The sequence below is a fragment of the Triturus cristatus genome, chromosome 12 (assembly GCF_964204655.1).
Source record: "Triturus cristatus chromosome 12, aTriCri1.1, whole genome shotgun sequence".
Lineage (NCBI taxonomy): Eukaryota > Metazoa > Chordata > Amphibia > Caudata > Salamandridae > Triturus > Triturus cristatus.
In genome coordinates, this window is record NC_140595.1 from 585643741 (window position 1) to 585659354 (window position 15614).

The window sequence follows — 15614 nt, forward strand, 5'->3', positions numbered from 1 at the left end:
AGGACGGTGAAGTGTGATATTGACAGCGCTGTTTGCTTATACCGCTCTGTACAGGGACAGGGTGATCGGCGACGTGAAGGTGTAGAAGGGTGATATGAATTACACTGTTTCCTTATATCGTTCCGGAGTAGTGTGCTACTCGCCGACAAAGCGCTTCGACTTCTCGTCAGGGGTAGTAAGCGCTATATAAATGCAATTACAATACAATACAGTGACGGGAGGATCAGGGTGTGTAGGCGAAGAAGGGAGGTATGGACAATGCTAGTTGCTTACACCAAGCAGCACAGGTAGTGAATGGTCGGCTTTGTTAAAGCAGGTCAGGGGGGACTGACAGCGCTGTTTTCTTAAAGCGCTCTATACAGACAGGTGAGTCGTTTGTGTCTTGTGCGCGCTTTTCGTTGGGAGCTTGTGGAACTGTGGCCCTCTGTTCCCGGCTGCCACATAAATAACTTTAAACTGAAGAGGCCTTCAACGAAGAAGCGCTGTTCTCTGCGAACACTTCAAGAATGTCCTTTGGCGCTATACATGCAGATATGTGAACTCAGATGACGTGCTCTACAATACTGATTAAGTCGTCAACAACTACGTTAAAAATCCTTATGGCCATCTAAGTCCACGCTGCAGGTCCCGTTTATATTTATCTTCACCTTAGATAATTTGTGTTTTCCATAACTCTCTCTACCTCACTACTCCACTCTATCTCACTACCTCACTATCTCACAACTTCTCTCTCTCAAAACATCATACCTCACTCTCTAGCTCACAACTTCACTCTCTCTCACTCACTAACTCAATCACTCCCTATCTCACTACCTCACTCTTTCTATCTCACTAACTCACGTTCACTCTCTCTTTCACTACCTCTCTCTCTGTCTCACTACATCACAACATCACTCTATGCTTATATATCACTACCTCACAACATCCCTCTCCCTCACTACCTCACTCTTTCACTACCTCACTCTCTCACTACCTCACTCTCTCTATCTCACTACCTCACTCTCTATCTACATCACTCTCTATCTCACTACCTCACTCTCTATTCTACCTCACTCTCTCTCACTACCTCACTCTCTATTTCAATACCTCACTCTTTCTCTCTATCCCACTACCTCACTCTCTCTCTGCTAGTGCAATAGGTATCACATATGCAAAAAAAAGCTAATGCCAATAGAAATGACAATGCCATTTATTTAGGGATACAAAAATGATAAAAAAATAATGAGCAATACCAATAGCTCTACCTATAATATTGCCGAGACCATTGCATTGTAAATGCTTGTTCTTCTCTGCCCCACGCAGCCGTAAGTTAAGTGCAAGCTTGATACCCCTTATTTTTTGGGTGATTGAACGTGATTTGTGATAACTTTATTGGATTTTCTTCACAGGGCCCCTTACTCCACCCGCGGAAGCGCAAACTTTATTGGATTCCCTTCACAGGGCCACTTACTCCACCCGCGGAAGCGTGCTTGTTTCTGCTCGGTGGTAATTTGTGTGGCGGGGCTGTGCGGAGCGGTCCTCTGACGCTGGGTGGTGTCTGTACACAGTTTCGGAAACTCTGCGTGACCGCCACTTGCATTGCATTCCTTGCAATTGCATTGCAGGGCCACGATTGCTTCGGCCGGCCGCTGGATCGGCCCTGACCCGCAGTGTCGGCTCCCCGCTGGGATCAGACCATCCGCCTACGGCAGCATTTTTTTTTGAAGCCACAGCACTTTCCACGCAACGCGAGGTCATTGACCTCCCCCTCTGCTACCGCAAACGCAGGCCTGCATTCAGAGCCTCCTCTGCCACGCAAGGTATAATTAATTACGCTCTCACTTCAATTCCTTGAACACCCACCCAAGCCTGTTGTCAATTTAATAATTCACTATTGTTATATTCCAGAGTTGGGCCCATGTAGATAGGCAGTTTATTCCTTACATTAACATAGAAAATAACATTTCAGCAGTGAACTTTCACACACTTTTGCATGCACGACAATGTTGGATTAGTTTCTCTGAAACTACTTTGTTTGCACACCCAGCTTCGCACAACATTATCACGATGTCTTGTACATCATGTACTAGGCCTCTCTGCGCACTAGGTACAAAAGTCGTCCTATTTTCATCTACATATCCATAACATCACTAATCTAGCACTCACAGCACAAAGGCTGGTTTTTATTATAAATAATAGGCATCCCGATAGATTGTTAGAGGAGGCACTTCTGCTGACACCAAAGGTCCTTACATGCTGACATTCCGTGAGGGGTGCCCAACTCGAGACCAAGACGGGGTCCTTCACTCTCTCCCATCAGGTAATGGGGTTGGATCATCCCGCGGGGGATTCTTGGCTGTACACCTACACACACTCTAGGTACGCTAAGAGTAGGGTTTGCATAATAGGAGTACGTTAGATGACCATATTGCATATATGCCTGCATATATTCATTGCTTCAGCACCATGGTAGAAATGTATCTACTGTTCGCTCTTTTGGTACTTGTCATCTACTTTATTTGCTTCTGTCTCCTAATCATTGCAGCTCACGGACAATTAAGTGGCAGACTGTCATTCCTGCCATCTGAGGGATCTCAGCCTGTGGACCTGAACCCCTCAGCCTTTCGGTGATTGCACCTCCACTGGGTTCCTTTTCTGTGGACCTCTTTGTGTCCAGACTGGATTACCTATTCGCCAGGTACTTCAGCTGGAGGCTGGATCCCTCGGCTCAAGCGACGGATGCATTCACGCAAGACTGGAGCTCAGAGACTAATACTCAGGAACTGAGGGTCATGAGACATTCTTGGGTACACTGTCTGCAAAAGACACAAACATGGATCCCATATGTCCTAGAAATGCCGATAACGATGCTGGCAATTCTACCACATGGCGGGAGGTGGGTCAGTCAATGAGTGGACGGAGGCATGAGCGATGACAGTGGGGGACATGTTCCGCACGGTCGAGCTCCTACCATTAGAGGACTTCCAGGCGGAATTCTACCTCCCGCTGGGGCATTTTTTGATACATAGGGTGGTGACCAAAAACGTTTGCAGACACTGGAAAAGGGGCATGTCTGAACCACCGCCACACAAAGCCTGCTAGTCTGTAGTACAGTCTGCAGGGACCATCAAGGCGGTCACGTCTATACAAGGCCATAAGAGGTGTGTATGATTTGGCCATTAGACAAGCTGAAGACCTGATGGACGGAGGCTCTGGGGACCCCCATACCAGAAGCAGATTGGCTCACATTCTTGAAAGGATTCTGAAGGTCTCAAGAAACACCAGTTTTAAACTGATTAATTACTATATCTTGCACAGGGCATACCTTACCCTGGGCATATCAATAAATATTTCAGTAAAGTAGACGGGGCCTGCCCGCAGTGCGGGCTGGTGGGTGTTGACTGCCCCCATCCGATTGACTACTGGTGGGAAGTGACCACAGTAGTGGCAGCTGCCACCTCTAGGGAGGTCACCTGCACACCTGACCACTGTTTGATCTCCCGGGATCCAGCGTTTCTCCTCATAACAAGGGAGACTACATGACACTGGAAGGCCCGGGGAGGCCCTTGTGTCCCCATTTGGCATTAGGAACTAGGAAGGTGGGCTGGGTATGAGGGAGAGGTGTTACTCAGGGAAGCCAAGCGAGGCCTGTTCTCGATGGAACTTGCACAAGCTTGGAGAACAATAGTAGACTGCTTTCAAGAGCCCTAACTGAGCTCGGCCGCATCATCATGGGCGCATACTCCTACCTTGGTCCCTCCTCAACTGTAACTAAACATATCAACATTAGCTGTGTATATGGAATGCCGTGCTGCGATGCTCAATAGGTATTAGCAAGATCCTCCCTAATCCACTGACAGATGAGATACATAATAGAATGACAACAGTGGACAACCCACACCATGCAGTGATCTGTTTCAGACGTGGTTCGACGGGGAGGGGTGTGGCGGGTGAGAGTGGGGACTTTGTTGTTTGGATCATGTAAGCTGAGATGTGTAGCACCTGCTATTGCTATAATGTTATGACAAATGACCATGCTTTATTGAGACATTTCCAAGTGTTTTGTGATAGAATTTTTGCTTCACCTGAAACGTTCAATAACATCTGTTTAAAAGAAAAAAGACTGGAGCTCAGCGAAGGGCTGTGCTTTCCCCCCCTTCTCAATGATAATGCGGCTGTCCACACAATTCTGTCGACAGCAGGCGGATGTGGTGGAGATCACTTCCTTTATAGAGGTCTAAAGCATGGTTTCCAGGTCTGATGGAACTTTCTTCTTCTTCTCCATTCTGTCTACCCTTGTTTCACTCTCTTCTCCAAGATCCCTCTGACAATCCACACCACTTAGTCCCGGAAGTTTCTCTGCAGCTGATGGCATGGAGGATTACTGGGGATGATGGCATGTCCTGGGCGTTTCGTGCCAGGCTGCAGATCTCCTCTCCAAGGCATGGCCGAGCAACACCGTAAAAGATACATATCAACTTGGTCTAGGTGGCTGGGTTGGTTTCGTCAACGGCACCTGGATTCCGTGGGGACCCCCATAGTCCATATCCTGAATTTTCTGGCTTGGCATCATTGGCATACCAGACGATAAATATCTTCCGTTCTGCAAGTTCAGCGGGTCATCCCCCTATTGACAGACTTTCTGTGGGCGAACAACCACTAACATGTAAACTTCTCAGGGGAGTACACCTGTCTATCCCTCCGGAAACAAAGTATTCAGACCTCTGGGACATCAGTGTCTTGCTCGACCTGTTCCTCTCATGGCAGCGAGACCAATATCTGTCTCATAAGCAATTATCAGCTAAACTGGCGTCCTGTGACTGATATCTTGCAGTCGAATTTCCAATGTCAGGGCATTGGACATCAGGGGTAGAGTTTTTACTCCTGAAGGGGAGGCTTTGAATGTAGGACTAAGACCAACCCCAGAGTGATCTCGTACCCCGCCTTCCCGCACTCTCCCAAGTTATGCATAGTCAAATGCATTAAAGCGTATGAAGCTGTGACGGAAGACCTCCATCCTAAGGGAGAAAGACAGCTTCTTATTGCCTTTATAAAACCGAATAAGGCAGTCTCCTTCTCTACCATCTCTAGTTGGAGCAGGAGGGCCATGCAAGAAGCAGGCATCTACACTCATAAGTTTGGGGCTCATTTCCACCAGAGGAGCCATGGCATCCAAAGCGTTCTCCTTGGTGGTTCGCTTTGAGGATATGAACGCGGCAGATTGATCCTCTGACTCGGTCTTTAAAAGTTTTTATTTTAAGCCACTCCCTTACATGGCAACCCTAGTTGTGGATAAGCTTTAAACTAGCATGCATGATCCACACCTCTGTTCCTAACATAGAGTATAAAATTTCCTAGCACCAGTATAGGAAAGTTTCAATACTATTAAGGAGCTGAGGATTATCCCACCCGGGGTCGTGGAATGACAAAATTCCACCCCCCCCCCCCCCAAGGTTTTACATGAAACTTCTCAAAAGAAAGTAGGTAAATCACTGTTTATAGTATTGCAGTGCTCAATGAAATCGGTGTTGAGTGCCTTTTTCTGTATGCAATCATAGTCCATACTATTAAACTAATGTTTGATTCTTATTGGACAGAGTGCTCAATATTGTCTTCTATTTTCAGGTAATGATTTTGGCAAACAGGAATAATGGTTCATCCTAGCTGTTCGTCGCTTGAAGAAAAAAGGAAGAAAGAACACTGTTGTGGGACTATGAAGACCCTGGGACGTCCTGATTGGTTGACCTCTGTTGAACACAAATTAACTTTATCCCTAATGTTCATGTGGTTTGTGGTTTTTTATGTTTTTCAAGGCCGCTGTTTGAAAAAAGCGAAGAAAAGATAGCATAATCCTCACCTCTAAGTCCTTAGTAGAATTGAAACTTTCCTTTACGGAAGCTAGGAAATTTTATATTCTGGGATTTGTGGTCCTGTTTTGGATTAAACAAGACTGCAAGTCCCAGAATTCAAAGAAAAACTGGGACTGGAGGAGTACATTACATATGGACTAGGGAAACTTGTCAGGGCTGTATGTTGTCTGTGTGCTTCGTGCCAACCCCTCCTACCCACCCCCTGTTGTCCGTCTGCTTGCCCCAGACCCTTCAGTCCATCCTCTGTAATCTGTGTGCTTGACCCAGCCCCTTCCACCCTGCTCTGTCCATTTGGTTGCCCACACCCCTCCTGCCCACCCTCCATACTGCCCACCCTCTGTTCTCTGTGTGGTTGCCCCCAGCCCCATGGTGTTTTTTTAAACTAGTTTCAGTTGTGCTGAACAGCAGCTGCACTGCTGAGCAACATGGTTACAAAACATTGCCAAAGCTAATAGTTCGTGAGGGTGAGACCTAGTGGCTTTGCTTACACATGTTCATTGGAAGGTTTACCTTAAATAAGTCAGCCATTCCGAGGTACACTTTACAACGTGCACAAGTTTTGACAACTGGCCACCAGTCAAAGGTTTTTAAGAGTGAAGCCAGGTGAGGGCTCTGCTGTAAACCTAGCAGTCTCCCTGATTCTAACTGAGGTAAGGGATGGTGGGTGGCAGAAATTGACCTCTGCCAAAGGGTAACTCGTTCTGACGTACTTTAAATGATGCCCTTACGTCTTTAATTTTGTTCGCTTCTTTTTCCCGTAGGAGTGGGGGATGCCCATGACCCACTTTTTATCCCCCCCTTTCTTTCGTACATTAGCTCTTTGTGCAGGCTGTTCATAGTCTCAGTGGACCCTGACTGCAGTAGTTACTGTTTATTTTCTTCTTTGTTTTGTCTTTTTGATTGGCTAGTTGACCAAAATAAGAGCTGTTCAAATTTTTTTTGATGTAATACTGTAGAGGCATATCTACCTGTAATTGCTCTCTGACTGGATAAACTACGCAGGCAGAAAATTCTACTGCCTTACTGATTTTCAGTAATATTGTTCTCAGCTACATCCAATTATCTCACCAATCGGTTAATCACTTAGGTAAACACTCAGACCATTTTAGGATGATGGTAAAGGTACATTTTATGGTTATGGTAAAGGAAAGGGAAACTTTTAGATTTAGGGTTCAGGCGTTTAAATTCTGTCACTTTTTGAACTTAAAGATATTTTTTGCCAAGCATCTTCTACATGCCATAAGGAAGCTTCCATAGTTTAAAACAAAGAAAGTAATCTATGAGTTTGAATATAATTTGCATGGGTACTAATGCAGGTGTTTTGACCTGTTCTAATAGAGCTGAACAAAGTGTTTTGAAATGACTGTATTGGAAGCATCTTTCTGAATTACTTGTTAAGCCATTCTTACCATAGATTTGATTGGCATTTTGTTAAATCACTGAATGACTGGCCTACTAGGTTTGTTGCCAAAATAATTCTAACTTTTTATGACATTTAAATCATTTTTCTTCTTTTCATGTAGTTGGTGTTGGGAAAGGAGTGTCTCCTGCATGCCAGTGCAGACATCCACCCTGATCATGAGTGACGTCAGCTACAGGATCTCTGGTTTCTTGACATTTTTTGGCACAGTAACACACAATAGCTATGTGTGTCCTCTGGAGCCTAGGCCTTGTAAATAGCCATGTAAGCCAGGGCCTGGCTCTGAGGTGTGGGGGTGGCAAACCATGGTGACAAGGATCAGTTCCTGGTCAAGGACTTGATGCTGCGCAAGTCTGTGAATTTTCATTTTTGTTAGCCATGGAAAGGGTGACTCCACAGAGCTACCCTGGCCCCAGTGGGGTCCACTGGCCCTCACTTTTTGGGACCAGCCCTCATTTTTCCTGAACAGAGTTTGATCCAGAGCAAGAGAGAGAAAAACACAAAAGAGAGGAAAGGAGACGGTAAAGAAAGGTGGAAAACTGTTTTATAGTGAGAAGGCAGGGTTGAAAAAGAACTTGCAAGAGTGAGATAAAGAAGCAGGTTGGTATCAAGCCTACACAGCTTTTGTATTTGGAGGGGTGTATCTTGGTCAATACAGTTGAGGGGTGGGTGTGAGTCAGATTTCCCAACAATCACCATGTTGCAGGTAACGTAAAACAGAATACAAGAAGTAGGGGGTGACTGTGTTTAGGAGGCATTAGGAGGATAGAGGTTTGAGGGATTGTTTGGGTATCAGTTGCAGGAAAAATGATGTCCTGAAAAATGTAATAAAAATCATTCTTGAAGACATTCAAATCTCTCCAAGCTTTGAGGTATCTATGGGTTGAACAAAAAGTGCCCAAGAAATTAGAAAATCTGCCATTTTCAAAGCTGGCATAGAGTGACAGTAAATTCCCTTAACAAAGTACCGGCAGTAGCCGCTAAGCTACCATTTACAAGTCGTAGGAAGAGATTGTGCCAATCAGAGGTGAGTCACAATTTGTGACCTACCTCATAAATATAAGGCAGGTTCAACTGCGACCCACTCTGATGAGTTTTGACGTAACGTAATAGTACATAGCTTAGTTAAAACAATTTAAAAAATCAGAATCGATTCACAAAAAGCTGGGGCACAATTTGTAACCACTTTTTGTGTTGTGCATCAGGCCATAATGCCTTAATTTGTACTTTATTTTGAAAATGATTGTGTGTGTGCGTGTGTGTGTGTGTGTGTGTGTGCACGCGCATTTGCATGTGCATGCAGTGTGTGTGGATCTAAATATAGGTGAGTTTTAAAAAAAAAATACTTCAGAGGTTCACAGAGTCAAGCTTCTGTGTCTCTAGTGTTTCACATCCCAGGTGAAATCCAACACTGACATCAGCATACCAGACTGAGAGTCCCTGGCCGGCTAATAGAAAATACATATATAAGGAGGCTACAACACCTCAAACAACCCCTGTAGCTTTGTTCCTTGGAATTCAACAACCCATCTTCGTGCTTGCCACAGGATTCTGAACAACACTTTGGACACGAGCTTATTCTTTTACAAATTAAGCTCTGCCTGACCCAATATACAAGTAAAAGGTTTCAAGTCTCCTTAAGCGGGTCACATTTAGGAGAAAAAAGTCATAAGTGGCAGAAAACAAACCTTGCTGTCAATCTTATTAGTTCTTGATTGAAACTGAAGAATTTGAACCAGAGTTGATTAAGAGCCTAGCATAGATTTTCCACTGTAAACCTCCTTCAATGCAGAGCTTTCTCACCCTCTCAGGGCCTGCCCTGTGTGACTGTCTGACTTGTATAGACTCTATGCAACACAGAGGGTGAATCCAGTGTCGGTACTGCATTGAAGAGGGAGAATACTATAATTGGAGCCCTCCTTCCACGCTTCCGGTCCTAGAGTGTATGCAGCGTTAACATGACAACTACCTGAGGCATAGAGTGATGGAGCCTATGTTGACAGTGAGAAGTGCAGAGCAGAGGGCCTCCTACCCTGTGGCATAACAGCATAAATAAATCAAAAGTAGGGACACACCCCATGTCACATTCAAATAAACTGCCTTTAAACAGGTAACAATCTAAGCGAAGATCTATAGAATGGCTCTCATATGCACTACTGAGGGACAATGTGGCTCTAAAATGGTGCTGAATTGTGCTTAAGACTAGAACATGGTTAACACTGTCCATTGATAGAGCAATGCCTCTTGCTCCCACCCCTCATAAAGAACTGAGCAATTGTCCTCAATAAGAGAATCGTTAGGATGGAGAGGAGTCTAACTCACCATTTCACCGAGGAAGGGTAGGGCCCAACAAAATGACTGAAAAAACTAGTTTCCACTCTAACCTCTGTTCAAACTTGATGGCTGCCAGTGCTCTACCACTGGCTAGATATAATTATGGTGACAAATTGGTTGAGTGTTTGAAGGCTAGACAGTGAAGATACCTGAGTGCGTACAAAGTGACAGTTCCACACGCTTCGAGGGAATTAATTGACACTTCTATTTGTGGGAGTGGTAGCCAAAAAGTGACTGTGTACATTCAATACTGATGGCAGATTCCATGGAAAAAGAATTTAAAAACTCAAAGAAAATTAAAGCAGCCTAAAACGCAGAATTGCTGATCAACGGGAAAAATGATACAGTTTCCTCTATGCATCTTCACAGACTAGCGGCCCGCAGGATTTGGTTCAATCCACAAAAACAAACACAGACATGATGAAAGTTGAAATTACAGGAAAGACTTTTGCAAACTTACAGGAAGAGTCATAGAGGCTGAAAAAAAGAGACAGAACAGGCAAAATCGAACTCCTCAAAAGAGAAGTCACTGACCTGAAGATTAGAACAGGAGAGGCAACTTGAGAATCTTTGGTCTCTCATAAGGAATGGAAAAAAGCCTGAGTTCTTGTGTGGACTTACCTGAGGCCTGGATTCCTTGCACTCTATGTCTCAATGTTGGCAGAGAATTTGAAATCGAGACGGCGTATTAGGTTCCATCAATGATACCCAAATCAATGATTTTCTAAAGAACGTCATATTTAAACCACTGAGGTACTGGCATGTGGAACTGAACCTCTCCCACCTGAGGGAACACCAACTTATCAGCTTGAGCAAAGCTAAAAGTTTGATTTCAAGGACTACTCCATAGACGCCATCAAGAGATGGAGAGGTTTACTCAGTATGTAACAAAAATAAGTACTGAAACCCTGCCATATCTGAAGCAAACAAATTTATTTCTTGAATAGAAGTGACTTCGGGCACTAATTCAGTGTCTTTTCTATACTAACATACTTAACTATTAAAGCACATACACTCCTCACCCAGACTAAGTGGTGCATTTCATCATAGGCATTCCCTCTTCACCAGCAACAACACTGGGTAGAGGTTGGCTTAGCACATTCTTTATTAGCAGCTTCCCTGCACAAGATTAAAAAAATGTACTCTGGGTGATTAGGAACCTAAAGTCGTATAGTCTCTGCCCTATGTGTCAACAATCCCCCTCTCAGTGCCCAGGGGGGTCGGGGCATTTGTCAGGTCTAAGTGACTCCAGTAATCCTTTCTACAGCTCTGTCCAACCCTGAAGCGTAGTCAAATGTGAAAGGAATGGGTGAAAGAAGAAAGCTGTTTCAGTGTCAACAGGACATTGAAGGTCGAATAGCCTGTTGAAGAAATTAATCCAGGAAATAAAATAAAAGAGGCATAATATTACAGATATCTCTGGGGACAAACAGACACACGTGATGTCACAAATTTGGGAGTACACCCACTATGGACCCTTCATTATCTGCCCACTACATACACCGTGATACCAAAGAGGATGATGGACCGGTCCTAGGATGCTTGTTTCCAGTCCATGGAGGACCTGGCTTGGCAGTTCGGGCTGGACTGTTCCCATGAGGCACAGGGTCAAAACTGATTTGCATATGGCTGGGTTCAAACTGGAACGGCATGGTGAGCAAAAAAACAATGGATTTAGGCTCAGATCTCTGTACTGGGGTGAATGTATGACATTGTTCTGCATTCTGTCCATCAACTGTTGTTTAGGTCTCGCCTTAGCGAGCGCTTTAGCGCTGCTCTCGCGAGAGCTTTTGTAAAAGGGGGATTTGGAAGTGGAAACCAGTGCTTTCAGGCCGCCAACTACAGGGGAATGTGCGCCGGGCGCGCGCACCATTTGGCAGCCTGCGTGATCATTTTGCGGCCGCTTTGATGTTCTCAGTGAGCCGCGTGGCCACTGAGAACATCAAAGCGGCCGTGAAAGTGCACACCATATGCTCTGCTCGCATCTCCCTCCTCCCTTTTCGTCACTACTCATGAGAATAAACAAACAAAATTCACACCATTTGTGCAGCTCACTTTGAAGCTCCAGCCCGCTTAGAGGTGCCTTAAGGCCAACGAACTATTAGTTGATTTTGCTTTGAATGCTTGTACTTATGGTTCTGACATTCTAATAGTCTACACATGACTACATGTCCCAGAAAGCAAAGCAAAAACATTGGTTAGATGAGTTACACAGCGTCTTTTTGTCCATCCTAAACTCTCCCCTCCTCACATTCCTAGTTCTCCCTCACTCAATGCCCGTCCATTTTAATGACGTGTCAATTCACCTGAGCCTTTCCTTGTCTCGACCCTCTTCTCTCCCAGCCCTCGCCACTCCCTTAGTGATACGGACGTACATGGGGAGGACTGCACTTGCGTGTGGACACGGCGCTGTCTCAATAAGCAGATTACGAAACCTCCACTGGCGAAGCGCAGCTCTAAACCCTGGTGATCTGATTGTTTTTGTAGTCTGAAAGCGCCGCCTGCAAGGGCAGTGCAGGCCCCGACTCGCCCAAACGTGGGGACGACGCACGGCGAGAGACCCCGACCTGGCTGCTGACATCACACCAGAGCCGCGCCCCTCTTGGGAAAGACTGGTCGCTGAGAAAGAGGTTCTGTCCGATCCCTGACAATAACAACACATACATCCGAAGAACCCCCTAGCATTACAAGGATCTGCTGTTGGTTATGCACAGGTTTTCAGGATAGGATAGCGTTTGGAAGCTCGTTGGGGTATCAGTGCACTTTACAAAAGACATGAGCATTAGTTGGGAATTATCATTTAAGCCATAATCAGTATGCAGTATTTTTTAAAGCAGTACAGAGGTAAATTCAGTAAGAGATGGGCCCTTTATTACGCAAAATCATTTTATTTTTGTTTTATCTGTTTATATTTTATGTTGCTTGCACAGTTAGATGGTAGTTCATTTATTAGAGTCATGTTCAGCACTCCAGATATTTCCTGTAAAAAGCCGATGCCTATAATAGGTCAAGTTAAACTACATGTCCCAGCATTAATAGTGAACTGATTGGAAAAACAGTCTAGTGGCATTATAATAGCTGTCCAGTGGCTACATCCAGACCTGGCATGTTAGACACAGAGCTCGACATGGACGGGATTGTTGCCTCGTACTTAGAGTGGTAAACGTCAAACCCCACACTACAAAGGATCCAATGTTGCCATATCTGACATTGGCTTACAGTGGAACTACTTTTATCTTCCGTGACAAATCGACCTTCGATTTGCATATAAAAAGACCACTGCAGGTTGATTTTTAAATCTGAATGTGCCCTTTGCTTATTTTTCTCTTCTTTTCCTTATTATTGTATTTAGTGGTGTGCTTTGCTGTTTCTTTTAGTTTTTGTTTTTAAACGCGTATTCTGCCACCCTTCACCCAAAGACACGTTGACCTTGTGTCTTCTCTCCGTGGCAGTATGTCCGGTCATTTAGGACTGCACACTCTGTTCCCTGTCTAACTGGGTGTAGAATCTGTAGACAACACCAATAAGCCAGAAATACACGAACACACCCTGTAAAACAAGCATTGGCATAGCCAATAGGTCTCGCCTTTGGGACTTTATAAGTGTTTAGTTATCCAGCACAATATCCTTGGTGCAACAACATCAAGTGTTGCATGGCTAAACACTTATAAGGTCCCAAAGGCGAGACCTATTGGCTATGCCAATGCTTGTTTTGCATTTGTCACCCCGAGTGGGAAGGGTATGCCCAGACGTGGGTCCCGTGCTCTCCATGCCACTGGAATCAAGCTACCCTGGCTGAAGAAGGGTGAAACCCCAAAACCGGTCCTAGGATGCTTGTTTCCAGTCCAGGGAGGATTTGGCTTGGCAGCTCGGGCTGGACTGTTCCCATGAGGCACAGGGTCAAGACTGATTTGTAAATGGCTAGGTTCAAACTGGAACGGCATGGTGAGCAAAAAAACGATGGATTTAGGCACAGATCTCTGTACTGGGGTGAATGTATGACATTGTTCTACATTCTGTCCATCAACTGTTGTTTTTGCACTACATACACCAGCACACACGAGCAACACATAGTGCAAAGGTATACAATAACACATACATACTTTACTCACCAAAAGGGAGAATCAGTGATCCCTTGCTCGCATGAGTGCAATTGGATCATGTCAGGTCTGTAATTGACAGTAATTGTTTTCTCCAAAACTATTTTTATTGATTTTCCATGTTACATCAAAAATAAGCCATCATTATAAGTAGGAATCAGTTGCACATGCAGTACTGCGTCTACATATTTTGAGAGATGATGGTAGTACAATCCTAACAGTTATATAAAAGCATAGAATAGCCACTCAACGGGGAGGAAGGTTGGTCCCTATCTGTGTGTAGAAATCGTAAAGGGGATATTCTGTTGTGCTGGTGTCAGGTGGATACGTCATGGAACAAGGCTTTAAAAACGTATTATGCAGCATTATGACAATCTGGCACATAGAGGCAGGAGAGAGAGAGAAGAGCTTGGGCTCAAAAGAAACACCTGCAAGGATGGGGGTAAAGTATATATGCCTCAAACCATCAAGGTGGGAGATCATCATTAGAATCCAAGTTTTTATGTGCAACTACCAAGGCGTCCAGAGACGAGCTATTCAGATTTGGCAGAGGCCATGCCTCTCCTCTGCACCCAGTGCTGAAGATCAGGGTACCAGGATGAGAGAGAGGGGGCAATCGAGGCCTTCCAGCACAGGGTGACAGATCAGCACTTGAAAAGAAGTGTGAGGGCTAGGAATCTGGTAGTAAGCTTTTCTCCATCAGGCAGGGGGTAGCCACCCAGGATAGCACCTGTAGGAGAGGGTCAGATTTGCCTCTCGTGTGAGTGTAGAGAGCACATCCGACCAAAAAGGTCAATGCTTTTTGCAGTCCCAGAGTGTGAGAAGTTGGCCTGGCATATGCTGGTCACTAGTTGTAGTGGCCACCTTGCACCAGTCCAATTCGACTCTTAAGGTGATAGGTTTAAAAGACAACCTTTAAAGAAAGCTATCCTAGTGGTAGCTGTGGAGAGCAGCCTTCAGGCTAAGTCTTGAAGGAGTGTTAAGCTTATTGTTTTACCATAGATAACCTCTTGGATGACCAAATGAAAGAGTAGTCCACACAGGTATATATATAAAATATATGTATTTATTCTAAACAGAATCCCACAAGTCTCTTTATGAGGCTAGAGGTAAAGTTACAATTCAAACAAGCATTTATAGATACAATAAATAGAACTGGAATCACAGGGCCCCAGGGGGGGACCAAACCATATATAAAAAAAGTGGTATAAGAACCACGACAATTCTACAGACAATGCCTAGGGCTGGCCCCTTAAGAATCCACCCCAGGTTATGAGGAAGGGGACCCACGGGAGGCGCGTGCAGTGTTAATAGCTGCTATCGGGATCTCTATTAAAGCCTATGGAGAATGTTTCGGTTTGATTTAAACAGATTAAAGGCACTTCTAGCAGGAGTTCAAAGTTAAAAACTTAGAGTTATGCTTTTGAGGAGCCCACTACCACAGGAGTACCGAGGTACCACTGTTACCTGCCCCAGGGAAGCCGGGTGCATAGGTCGTTTTCGATGTCGGGTCACGGGCTGATTTTCAATGGGAAAATGTACGAAACTGCTGCTAGCCAAAAGCGTCGATGATGCCGTGAAGATTGAAGTTGTAGATCTTGTAGAGGAGAACCTGAAAGCAGAGGGGACAGAGTCTGGGTCACGGCACAGTGACCAGGGAGCTCAAGGAAAAGAGCCCTTCAATGTCGGGTGCTTCAAGTGGAAAAGGTGTAGCTTGGATCTGCAGCCACGGGCTCCGGGAGGCTTCAAGGAAGGCCAGCTTCTGGAGGGTGACTGTCCCACGAAGGATGAGGGTCGCTGCGGTGTTAGTGTCTGGATTGGATCCACTGAGCCTTGGCAACCGCAACCCACGCAAGATGAACAAATCAGCTACTGGTGCAGACCCACGAGGTCTGTGAGAGGTCTCCTTCG

At 45.1% G+C, this 15614-nt stretch overlaps 1 long non-coding RNA gene across 1 annotated transcript in view; it reads left to right on the top strand.

The window, feature by feature from the left end:
• LOC146776324 (uncharacterized) overlaps window positions 1-5621 on the top strand; it is a 44029-nt gene extending 38408 nt beyond the window's left edge. Inside the window, exon 3 of the long non-coding RNA XR_014971958.1 lies at window positions 5605-5621. This is a non-coding gene — a long non-coding RNA (uncharacterized LOC146776324). The remainder of the gene's footprint in view (window positions 1-5604) is intronic.
• Window positions 5622-15614: the final 9993 nt, after the last annotated feature.